Source organism: Loxodonta africana, chromosome 6 (assembly GCF_030014295.1).
Source record: "Loxodonta africana isolate mLoxAfr1 chromosome 6, mLoxAfr1.hap2, whole genome shotgun sequence".
Lineage (NCBI taxonomy): Eukaryota > Metazoa > Chordata > Mammalia > Proboscidea > Elephantidae > Loxodonta > Loxodonta africana.
The window spans coordinates 140148257-140161322 of record NC_087347.1 but is presented as its reverse complement, the minus strand read 5'-3'; positions in this window follow the sequence as shown (position 1 = coordinate 140161322).

Here is a 13066-nt window from a genome sequence, read left to right as displayed (position 1 = left end):
TTAAAAGCTGACTTCAATGAATTCTCTGCACACTGTGTAACTTCACACCTCTGGGAATTTTTGACCCAGTGTATTGTCCTTTCAACTCCTTCTCACCTGTTCCCAAAGTCTTTCTTCTGGTAGGGGGCAATTCTCTTTACTTTTAAGTCTCCACTTCCTTCCCTACATTGCACCTGGGTTATCTTCTGTTGATCTCCCTTACATAGGAGCACTTCCCAGTCTTCTTCTTCAGGGCTTTTTTGTCATCTATGCAGTGTAGGAGTTAAGAGCATTAGAGTCACAAAAAATATTAGGTTCGAATTCTGATTCTGCTGACTACCAGCTGTAAGTCTTGGAAAGAGTTATCCAAATTTCAGATGCTCTATTATCTTATGTATAAATTGAAAGTATAATATTTATTCCTTATTTAACAGTGGTCTTGTAGAATTAGGAGGTTTTTTTTGGAAAAAAATACTTTGTTCCGTATGGCATGTAGAATAAACATGAAAATGGTAGTTATTTTTTATCTCTGGATAAACACAACTATATTCATTACATTGTAAACTTCATGAATGCAAGAATAATTGTTTTACTTCTAATGCCAGAATAAGTGCATGGCATAAAAAAAAAAAAAAAAACACTCACTAAATGGTTGCTGAATGAATGGATAACCAAAGAAAAAACTTTCAGTGAAATGTTAGCTGTTTTGGAGTTGGCCTTATGCACATGCAAAGAAATGCTGACCAGTCCTGAACTATATCCACAATCAATTGAAGTCTGGACTGTTGTGATCCATAGTGTCATTGTTTGCTGATTTTTGAATGTAGATCACACAGCCTTTCTTCCTAGTCTGTCTTAGTTTGGAAGAGCTGCTGAAACCTGTTCACCATCACGAGCCTCCACTGATAGAGGCATGTTGAATACACGAGGTTCGTTGTTGTTGTTGTTAGGTGCCATCGAGTCACTTCTGTACATAGTGACCCTATGTACAACAGAATGAAACACTGCCTGGACCCGCACCACCCTCACGAATGTTGTTGTTTGAGCCCTTATTGCAGCCACTGTGTCAATCCATCTCATCAAGAGTCTTCTTTTTTTCGCTTATCCTCTGCTTTACCAAGCATGATGTCTTTCCCCAGGGAATGGTCCTTTCCAATAACATGTGCAAAGCACACAAGACGAAGTCTCACCATCATTGCTTCCAACGACACCCTGGTTGTACTTCTCTCAAGGCAGACTTGTTCCTTATTCTCACATTCCATGGTATATTCAATATTCTTCCCCAACACCATAATTTAAAGGCATCAATTCACCTTCTGTTTTCCTTACTCCTTCTCCAGTTTTTGCATGCATATGAGGCAACCGAAAATACCATAGCTGGGGTCAGGTGTGCTTTAGTCCTCAAAGTGACATCTTTGCTTTCAAATGCTTTAAAGAGTTCTTTTGCAACACAATTGCCCAATGCAATACATCATTTGATTTTTCAACTGCTGTTTCCGTGAGTGTTGATTGTGGATCCAAGTAGTATGAAATCCTTGACTTCATTATTTTCTCCATTTATCGTGATGTTGCTCATTAGTCCAGTTGTGAGGATTTTTGTTTTCTTTATGTTGATGCATAATCCATACTGAATGTTGTAATCTTTGATCTTCATCAGTAAGTGCTTTGAGTCCTCTTCACTTGCAACATGCAAGGTTGTGTAATCTGCATATCGCAGGTTATTTTTTCTACAAATCCTGATGCCACATTCTTCAACATATAATCCAGTTTCTCAGATAATTTGTTCAGCATACAGGTTGAATAACATGGTGAATGGATACAATCCTGACCACACCTTACCTAATTTTCAACCATGCAGTATCCCCTTGTCCCATTTAGTCTCATTTTGTTTTATGGGCCTGTCTAATCTTTGGCTGAAGTCACCTCAGGAGTAACTTCAGTACTGAGTTAAAAGGGTGTCTGGGGGACATACTCTTGGAGTATTAGGTTGTGTCTCAAGTCAATCTCTTCTGAGATATACAAGAGAGAACGAGGAAAAAGACATGGGGACCTCATACCACCAAGAAACAAGAGCCAGGAGAATACCGTGTCCTCTGGGCACGTGGCTTGCTGGGGGAGTAGAATGACTCTGGGCACTTACTAAAATACTAAAGAGCTGAAATAGCTCTGTAACACTTGCCTGAGTGTTACCGGGTGGTAACTCCAGGTTCTTACTCAGCATGACCTGTATTGGCCAATAAATGTGAGACTGAGGTGGGAGAACAGGAAAGGCACCTTGATTTCATTGTACAAGGAAATGGAGTCAGTCAGAGTGGTTAGGCAAGTTACTTTTATTTTTACTGTGCTTTAAGTGAAAGTTTACAAATCAAGTCAGTCTCTCACATAAAAACCTACATACACCTTGCTACATACTCCCAATTTCTCTCCCCCCAAGGAGACGGTCTGCTCCCTCCCTCCACTCTCTCTTTTCGTGTCCATTTTGTCAGCTTCTAACCGCCTCTACCCTCTCATCTCCCCTCCAGGCAGGAGATGCCAACATAGTCTCAAGTGTCCACCTGATCCAAGAAGCTCACCCCTCACCAACATCCCTCTCCAACCCATTATCCAGCCCAATCACTGTCTGAAGAGTTGGTTTTGGGAATGGTTCCTGTCCTGGGCCAACAGAAGGTCTGGGGGCCATGACCACTGGGGTCCTTCTAGTCTCAGTGAGACCATTAAGTCTAGTCTTTTTTACGAGAATTTGGGGTCTGCATCCCACTGCTTTCCTGCTCCCTCAGGGGTTCTCTGCTGTGCTCCCTGTCAGAGCAGTCATCGGTTGTAGGCAGGCACCATCTAGTTCTTCTGGTCTCAGGCTAACGTAGTCTCTGGTTTATGTGGCCCTTTCTGTCTCTTGGCCTCATAATTACCGGTGTCCTTGGTGTTCTTCATTCTCCTTTGATCCAGGTGGGTTGAGACCAATTGATGCATCTTAGATGGCCGCTTCCTAGCGTTTAAGACCACAGATACCACTCTCAAGTGGGATGCAGGATGTTTTCTTAATAGGCTTTATTATGCCAATTGACTTAGATGTCCCCTGAAACCATGGTCCCCAAACCCTGCTACCCTGGCCTTCGAAGCAGTTTATGCAGGAAACTTCTTTGCTTTTGGTTTAGTTCAGTTGTGCTGACCTCTCCTGTATTGTGTGTTGTCTTTCCTGTCACCTGAAGTAGTTCTTATCTACTAATTAGTGAATACCCCTCTCCCACCCTCCCTCTCTCCCCCCTCTTGTAACCATCAAAGAATATTTTCTTCTCTGTTTAAGCTGTTCCTCGAGTTCTTACAATAGTGGTCTTATACAATATTTGTCCTTTTGGAACTGACTAATTTCATTCAGCGTAATGCCTTCCAGATTCCTCCATGTTATGAAATGTTTCACAGATTCATCATTGTTCTTTATCGATGTGTAGTATTCCATTGTGTGAATATACCATAATTTATTTATCCATTCATCCGTTGATGGGCACCTTGGTTGCTTCCATCTTTTTGCTATTGTAAACAGTGCTGCAATGAACATGGGTGTGCACATATCTGTTCGTGTAAAGGCTCTTATTTCTCTAGGATATATTCCGAGGAGTGGGGCAAGTTACTTTTAAAAGGGTTTACAAGTAGGGAGTTCATACAAGTTACATCAGCAACACTCTTAATCCTGCTATGCAATGGGGTTTGCATATAACCTCCAAGGAAAAGCAGGATTCAAATGCAAATCTGTGGGGAGGGGGAGCCCAGCAAAGGAAATGATTTTTCAATACAACACTGTAGGGGAGGAAGCCCTGTAAAGAATACAGCACTGTAGCATCACTCCTCCCTTTTTTTTTTGGACATTGGTCATTCAAGACCAGTGTCCATTTTGAACTATAGCCTGGCTTGGAATTGTTTGGCATATTTTCAGGGAGGGGCAAACACTGGACCTAGGCCTTTCATTGTGGCTATTGACCTCTTGTTGGTTTATAACAATTTACTAAATATTAAAAGAAAAAGAGTACCTTTATGACCTGTTTATGTGAATGTCTCCCTAAAAGGTTCTCTCTCTTTTTTTTTTTTTCTCAGATTGTCTTAGCTATTGTCTTTATACCTTAGGGCCCAGTTGATGTGTCTTTATGAGTCTTTGTGAGTCCAGCTCCAGCTGGATCACATCCTTTATGCTCAAGGATAGGGATAAATGGCTCCAATATTACCTCCTAAATCATTCTTTTGATCAGAGATTGGAGATATTAATACCTGGACTTAGTTGAGCCCTTAGATGGCAGCCATGGCAGGATCTTTAAACTCATTGTACTGGTTTTCCAGCAGATACCATCAAGTTCCCATCAATCACATTGCCAAAGTGAGCAGGCTCAATGTACATCAACATTTTAGCCTGAAGCTTTTAAGAGTGTGTAAGGCAGTCAAAGGTAAGTTTTGTTATGCCTAATACTATCGGGATGTAGACTAAGAACGTTACTATTCCTTGCAGTAGTGATCTAGCCCATGTACGTATTCCTAATGGTAACCAACCAAATAAATCTAGTGTTTGTAAGGGTGTTACAGTGTGTAACCAAGTAGCTTGCTGTCTACGTCTATGTATATCCTGTTCTACATCTCCTGTGTTATTTATCCAAATGCAATAAGAGGTATTTGCTACAGCACAGACTACACTTTCTGGGGCTAATAAAAAAAATCTAAGGCTATTTTACGGGGCAGTTCTACTCTGTCCTATAGGGTCGCTATGAGTCGGAATCGACTCAACAGCACTGATTTTTGTATAAGGCTATTTTGTTATCTCGTATCACCTTGGCTAATGAGGTCAGAGATTACTGTTGTGTTATTACCTCATTAACAACTTCATCTGTTATTTGTCCCATAATGATTGATAAATTTCTTAAAGATTTCTCCAATTCAGCTATAACATAATTAGTAATTAAAGCTACCAAATATACCCTGAGTGTTGGACCAATGGGTTTTTTTTTTGACTCTTATTTTATAGTAATTTTTTTTTTAATAATTTAACATTAGCTTTTCAATACTTACTAGCATCATTACTATGAATATCTAAAGGTAATCTTAAGATTCTCAAAGTGCATTGCCCATGCATTCACCAGGAATCTAGATAAGATGAGCTGCCCGTGTAAACTCACTGTCAGTTGAAAAGGATCATTTAAAACCAATATAGTTGGATTCACCACACATGAAGCTTGTCTAGAGGAAACAGAAGGTATAGAAAAATCCATGTGTGACAGCAAGATTTGCATTAGAGAATACATGATTAACAAGATAACATGGGATGGACCTCTCCTGTTCGAGGTCTTTAGTTAATCTGTTTAAAACATACTGAGTGTTCTTCTCGAGAGCAAGCTGCTCCTCTTTGGTCTACCTATTAGCAGTCATGGGTCACTCCTCAGAAGCAGAAGTATCACTAAACTGTTTTTATGAGAGGATTTCTAATTTAAGAGTTACACTATCTAAACCCATTAAATAATTTAGAAGGAAAATTGTTTATTATATTCAGGAAGCAGGACCTTAAAATATCAGCAATATTCCCATATAAAACCCGTAGCTTCCTTTCATTTACTCAGTCTTATACAGTTAATTTCTGTTCCATGTGACTTTGAATCAACCCCAGTCAGCAAACTCAACAGCTTCTGCATAGGAGTTCTGGAAATTTTATTCAGTCTAGTCACAGTCCTTTTTGCAAGTCCAATATAGTCCATCTTTTTGTCGAGATATTTTGGTCAAATATTTTCAGCAAATCAGCAAAGTAAAAGTTTATCTGCAGATGACAAAACTTAATATGGCCATGATTAACTTATAAAAATAATACTCTTAGAGTGAAAGATCTGATAGAAATTAATTACAAGCATAATGTCAAGGCCAAATAAAATCAGTTAACTCTGGATGAAAATACCTCTAAATATAACCATTAACTGTAATTTTAAAGAGCTTTAGATATAATACATAATAATTTTAAGACATAACTACTGTATAGTCAGGATATACCAAGATTATTAAATCTTAAACAACTGAATAGTAATAAAAGAAAGCTTCATAGGTAAACGATGTTAATTCTTAATCAAACCATTGGCTTTAACAAAGTTGTGACCAATATAGCAATTAAGAAATAATAAAGTTATGACATATGCATTTGTTGTCCAATATTAGGCAAAAACACAAGAAGGAACACTAACATATAAATTTTAACCCAAAGAGAATCAGGTGTTTCTCTTGATTTAGACAACATGTTCCGTGTAATTTATCAAATAAAACTTCTTAGCATTTTTCCTTTATAAATTTTTTTTTTTTGGCTTTCCAAGAAGTTTCAGAGATGTCAGGAGTTTATTATAGGTCATTGTGAAACAATACTTAAGTTACTTAGCCAAAGACCTTAAAGTAAAAAAACCTTAGCTTTTTTTTTTTCCCCGTAAAGGCCATGTGGCTTGGTTTCTGACTCAGGAATCTTATTCTTTTGACAGCCCAAACGTCTGCCTTCTAGGCAGATTACATGAAGAATAAATTAACCCTTTAACTCAGAAATCAAAGAAAATTTTGTTATATTAACAGTAAGAAAGCCAATTTTTGTTTTATATTTTATTTAATATTAAAGCACCTAAAATCTGATGAATTAAACCATTAAACTTTAGTCAGACAGATAAAACTTGTGACCATATCAGATAAATTTCTTTTTAATAAACCTCTTAAATGTTGTCTTTGTTGCATACCTCTTATAGTGCATCCCTTTAAATGGCAAAAATGAACTCACTCATTAGCAGACCCAAATGCACATACGTATACATCTTTTCTCTTGTGGCATAAAAAGCAAAAGTATATAAGCTTAAATTATGACAAATTTCTATTAACTCAATTTCAAACCAGTCGTTGTTGTTGTTAGGCGCTGTTGAGTTGGTTCCGACTCATAGCAACCCTACGCAGAACAGAACGAAACACTGCCCAGTCCTGAGCCATCCTCACAATCATTGTTATGTTTGAGCCCACTGTTGCAGCCACTGTGTCAATCCACCTCGTTCAGGGTCTTTCTCTTTTCTGCTGACCCTGTACTTTGCCAAGCATGATGTCCTTCTCCAGGGACTGATCCTTCCTGACAACATGTCCAAAGTATGTAAGACACAGTCTCGCCATTCTTGCCTCTAAGGAGCATTCTGGCCGCACTTCTTCCAACATGGATTTGTTCGTTCTTTTGGTGGTCCATGGTATATTCAATATTCTTCGCCAACACCACAATTCAAAGGCATCAATTCTTCTTCAGTCTTCCAAGTTCATTGTCCAGCTTTCACATGCATATGATGTGATTGAAAATACCATGGCATGGATCAGGCGCACCTTAGTCTTCAAGGTGACATCTTTGCTCTTCAACACTTTAAAGAGGTCCTTTGCAGCAGATTTGCCCAATGCAGTGTGTCTTTTGATTTCTTGACTGCTGCTTCCATGGCTGTTGATTGTGGATCCAAATAAAATGAAATCTTTGACAACTTCAATCTTTTCTCCATTTATCATGATGTTGCTCATCGGTCCAGTTGTGAGGATTTTTGTTTTTTTTATGTTGAAGTGCAATCTACATTGAAGGCTGAGGTCTTTGATCTTCATTAGTAAGTGCTTCAAGTCCTTTTCACTTTTAGCAATCAAGGTTGTGTCATCTGCATAATGCAGGTTGTTAATGAGTCTTCCTCTAATCCTGATGCCCAGTTCCTCCTCATATAGTCCAGCTTCTTGAATTATTTGTTCAGCACAGAGATTGTATAGGTATGGTGAAAGAATACAGCCCTGATGCACACCTTTCCTGATTTAAACCGATCAGTATCCCCTTGTTCTGTCGGAACAACTGTCTCTTGATTTATGTAAAGTTTCCTCATGAGCACAATTAAGTGTTCTGGAATTCCCATTCTTCGCAATGTTATACATAATTTGTTCTAATCCACACAGTCAAATGCCTTTGCATAGTCAATAAAACACAGGTAAATATCCTTCTGGTATTCTCTGCTTTCAACCAGGATCCCTCTGACATCAACGATGATAACCCTGGTTCCATGTCTGGTTCTGAAATCAGCCTGAATTTCTGGCAGTTCCCTGTTGATATACTGCTGCAGCTGTTTTTGAATGATCTTCAGCAAAATTTTGCTTGCGTGTGATATTAATGATATTTTTCTATCATTTCCACATTCGGTCGGATCACCTTTCTTGGGAATAGGCATAAATATGGATCTCTTCCAGTCAGTTGGCCAGGAAGCTGTCTTCCATATTTCTTGGCATAGATGAGTGAGCACCTCCAGTGGTGCATCTGTTTGTTGAAACATCTCAATTGATATTCCATCAATTCCTGGATCCTTGTTTTTTGCCAATGCCTTCAGAGCAGCTTGGACTTCTTCCTTCAGTACCATCCATTCCTGATCATATGCCACCTCTTGAAATGGTTGAGCATTGACTAATTCTTTTTGGCATAATGACTCTGCATATTCCTTCCATCTTCTTTTGATGCCTCCTGCATCATTTAATATTTTCCCCATAGAATCCTTCACTATTGCAATTCGAGGCTTGAATTTTTTCTTCAGTTCTTTCAGCTTGAGAAACGCCGAGCATGTTCTTCCCTTTTGGTTTTCCATCTCCAGCTCTTTGCACATGTTATTATAATACTTTGTCTTCTCGAGCTGCCCTTTGAAATCTTCAGTTCTTTTACTTCATCAATTCTTCCTTTTGCTTTAGCTGCTCGACGCTCAAGAGCAAGTTTCAGAGTCTCCTATGACATCCATCTTGGTCTTTTCTTTCTTTCCTGTCTTTTCAATGACCTCTTGCTTTCTTCATGGGTGATGTCCTTGATGTCATTCCACAACTCGTCTGGTCTTCAGTCTCTAGTGTTTAATGTGTCAAATCTATTCTTCATATGGTCTCTAAATTCAGGTGGGATATACTCAAGGTCATATTTTGGCTCTCATGGACTTGCTCTGATTTTCTTCAGTATTGGCTTGAACTTGCTTATGAGCAATTGATGGTCTGTTCCACAGTTGGCCCCTGGCCTTGTTCTGACTGATGATATTGAGCTTTTCCATTGTCCCTCCACAGATGTAGTCAATTTGATTCCTGTGTGTTCCATCTGGCGAGGTTCATGTGAATAGTCACCATTTATGCTGGTGAAAGAAAGTTTTTGCAATGAAGAAGTCATTGGTCTTGCAAAATTCTACCATTCAATCTCCAGCATTGTTTCTATCACCAAGGCCATATATTCCAACTACTGATCCTTCTTCTTGTTTCCAACTTTCACACTCCAATCACCAGTAATTATCAATGCATCCTGATTGCATGTTCGATCAATTTTAGACTGCAGCAGCTGATACAAATCTTCTATTTCTTCATTTCTGGCCTTAGTGGTTGGTGCGTAAATTTGAATAATAGTTGTATTAACTGATCTTCCTTGTAGGCGTATGGATATTATCCTATCACTGACAGCGTTTTACTTCAGGATAGATCTTGAAGTGTTCTTTTTGACGATGAATGCAACACCATTCCTCTTCAAGCTATCATTCCCTTAACAGTAGAGTATATGATTGTCCAATTCAAAATGGCCGATAGCAGTCCATTTCAGCTCACTAATGCCTAGGATATCGATGTTATGCATTCCATTTCATTTTTGATGATTTCCCATATTCCTAAATTCACACTTCATACATTTCAGATTCTGATTATTAATGAATGTTTGCAGCTGTTTATTCTTATTTTGAGTCATGCCACTTGAGTGAATGAATGTCCTGAAAGCTTTACTCCATCCACGTCATTAAGGTTGACTCTATTTTGAGGAAGCAGCTCTTCCCCAGTCATCTTTTGAGTGCCTTCCAACCTAGGGGGCTCATCTTCCAGCACTACATCAGATGATGTGCCACTGCTATTCGTAAGGTTTTCACTGGCTAACGCTTTTCAGAAGTAGACTGCTGGGTCCTTCTTCCTAGTCTGTCTTAGCCTGGAAGCTCAGCTGAAACCTGTTCTCCATGTGTGACCCTGCTGATATCTGAATACCGGTAGCATAGCTTCCAGCATCACAGCAACATGCAAGCCTTCACAGTACGACAAACTGACAGACACGTGGGGGTTCATATCAGAAAGTTACCTTAAAGTTCTTAAAAAAATTATTTTAAGCCTGTATATCATAAAACATAACTATTGTTGGTAAAAAGTCTGTTTAAACATTCTAAGTTTTCATTCAACTTTTACTATTTCTCATATTTCCCCAATCTAATTTTAGCTTTTAAAGATTTCATCAACTGGCTTTGGAAATCACAAAGTCTCTGCTCAATTGACCAATTCATTGATATGGATATAACCTTAAGTGTCTGGCTCTGGGTTGGAAACATTTTCAGAGGCCATTTTGGGTGTGTCTCATCCTGATTTCTATTTTTTTTTTTTTTGGCTTCTTGAAGTTTTCCTACAATAGAGAGAATTTGTTTACAGTTCTTTTTTGCTTGAGAGCCACCAATTTCTGATAACTACAGTAAGCTTCCTGAAGCTATAGGACCTTGGAGACTTGATGTTGCCCCACCCTCCCTATTTTTGACTCAGGGTAGAAAAGAAGATTAGGCTATTCTGAGTCATTTACATATGTTTAAAATGATCTAGGGATTTTGAAAGGCAAAAGATAAGTAACTTTCCCTTTCCTCTGGGAAAGCAGTTTTGCTTTCTCTTTATCACAACCTTTTATCTACCCAGTAAATATCAATGCCCTTTAGCAATTTTTTTCTAGGATTGCCTCCTTATTCATACTCTGGAACTGTTAGTTTTACTTTAAAAAGACAAAATTATCCTTTTTGTTTAAATAAAACACACTCCATATAATATCTAGCTTAAGTTACTTAGAAAGGCTTTACTTTTATGATTGACTTAAACATAAAGTTTTTCAATATAGCTACTAAAAATCTAAATCACACAACAGTTTTTCTTGGATGAGGAAAGAACTGAGGTTCTAAGACAGCCTTACAAAAAACAGCAATTCTCAGCCATAGTCTTCAACCCGATACAAGACAGAAACTTAGACACAACATTCTAGACCAGAAGCAAGCTCTCAGAACAAAAGGAGACAGAAAGACCACATAAACTCACCAAACAATAAGATAGGGAGGGTTAACTACGCCAGCAGCTAAAAAACGAGGTGTTAAAAGATTACCATCTAGAAGTTGGGTAAACAGGAACCCATCCTGTCAACATTAGATAAGATTGAAACAACCCATGAATTACTATCTCCTTCTTAGTGTTTTTCTAGTCCCCTTCCTCCTTTACAGGCTCTGCATGTGCAAGAAGAACAAAGTGTGACCACTGTTTAACCTTCCTTAGCCCTCCAAAGATGGCAATGTAGTGCTGAAGATCAAGTGCACTTGTGCTATATCCCATAATAAGTGATGCCAAGGGCAGCCTAGAAGACTGTATCTTTTTTTTTTTTTAATTAACTTTTATTAAGCTTCAAGTGAACATTTACAATTCCAATCAGTCTGTCACATGTAAGTTTACATACATCTTACTCCCTTCTCTCACTTGCTCTCCCCCTATTGAGTCAACCCTTTCAGTCTCTCGTTTCGTGACAATATTGCCATCTTCCCTCTCTCTTTATCTTCCCATCCCCCCTCCAGACAAGAGTTGCCAACACACTCTCCAGTGTCCACCTGTTTTAATTAGCTCATTCTTCATCAGCATCTCTCTCCCCCCCCCGCTGACCAGTCCCTTTCATGTCTGATGAGTTGTCTTCAGGGATCGTTCCTGTCCTGTGCCAACAGAAGGTCTGGGGACCATTGCCACCGGGATTCCTCTAGTCTCAGTCAGACCATTAAGTCTGGTCTTTTTATGAGAATTTGGGGTCTGTATCCCACTGATCTCCTGCTCCCTCAGGAATTCTCTGTTGTGCTCCCTGACAGGGCAGTCATCATTTGTGGCCGGGCACCAACTAGTTCTTCTGGTCTCAGGATGATGTAGGTCTCTGGTTCATGTGGCCCTTTCTGTCTCTTGGGCTCTTAGTTGTTGTGTGACCTTGGTGTTCTTCATTTTCCTTTGCTCCAGGTGGGTTGAGACCAATTGATGCATCTTAGATGGCTTCTTGTTAGCATTTAGGACCCCAGACGCCACATTTCAAAGTGGGATGCAGAATGTTTTCATAATAGAATTATTTTGCCAATTGACTTAGAAGTCCCCTCAAACCATGTTCCCGAGACCCCAGCCCCTGCTCCGCTGACCTTTGAAGCATTCATTTTATCCTGGAAACCTCTTTGCTTTTAGTCCAGTCCAATTGGGCTGACCTTCCTTGTATTGAGTGTTGTCTTTCCCTTCACCCAAAGCAGTTCTTATCTACTGATTGATCAATAAAAAATCCTCTCCCTCCCTCCCTCCCTCCCTCCCCACTTCGTAACCACAAAAGTATGTGTTCTTCTCAGTTTTTTTCTATTTCTCAAGATCTTATAATAGTGGTCTTATACAATATTTGTCCTTTTGCTGACTCATTTCGCTCAGCATAATGCCTTCCAGATTCCTCCATGTTATGAAATGTTTCAGAGATTCGTCACTGTTCTTTATCGATGTGTAGTATTCCATTGTGTGAATATACCACAATTTACTTACCCATTCATCCGTTGATGGACACCTTGGTTGCTTCCAACTTTTTGCTATTGTAAACAGAGCTGCAATAAACATGGGTGTGCATATATCTGTTTGTGTGAAGGCTCTTGTATCTCTAGGGTATATTCTGAGGAGTGGGATTTCTGGGTTGTATGGTAGTTCTAGTTCTAACTGTTTAAGATTACGCCAGATGGATTTCCAAAGTGGTTGTACCATTTTACATTCCCACCAGCAGTGTATGAGAGTTCCAATCTCTCCGCAGCCTCTCCAACATTTATTATTTTGTGTTTTTTGGATTAATGCCAGTCTAGTTGGTGTGAGATGGAATCTCATCGTAGTTTTAATTTGCATTTCTCTAATGGCTAATGATCGGGAGCATTTTCTCATGTGTCTGTTGGCTGCCTGAATATCTTCTTTAGTGAAGTGTGTGTTCATATCCTTTGCCCACTTCTTGATTGGGTTGTTTGTCTTTTTGTGG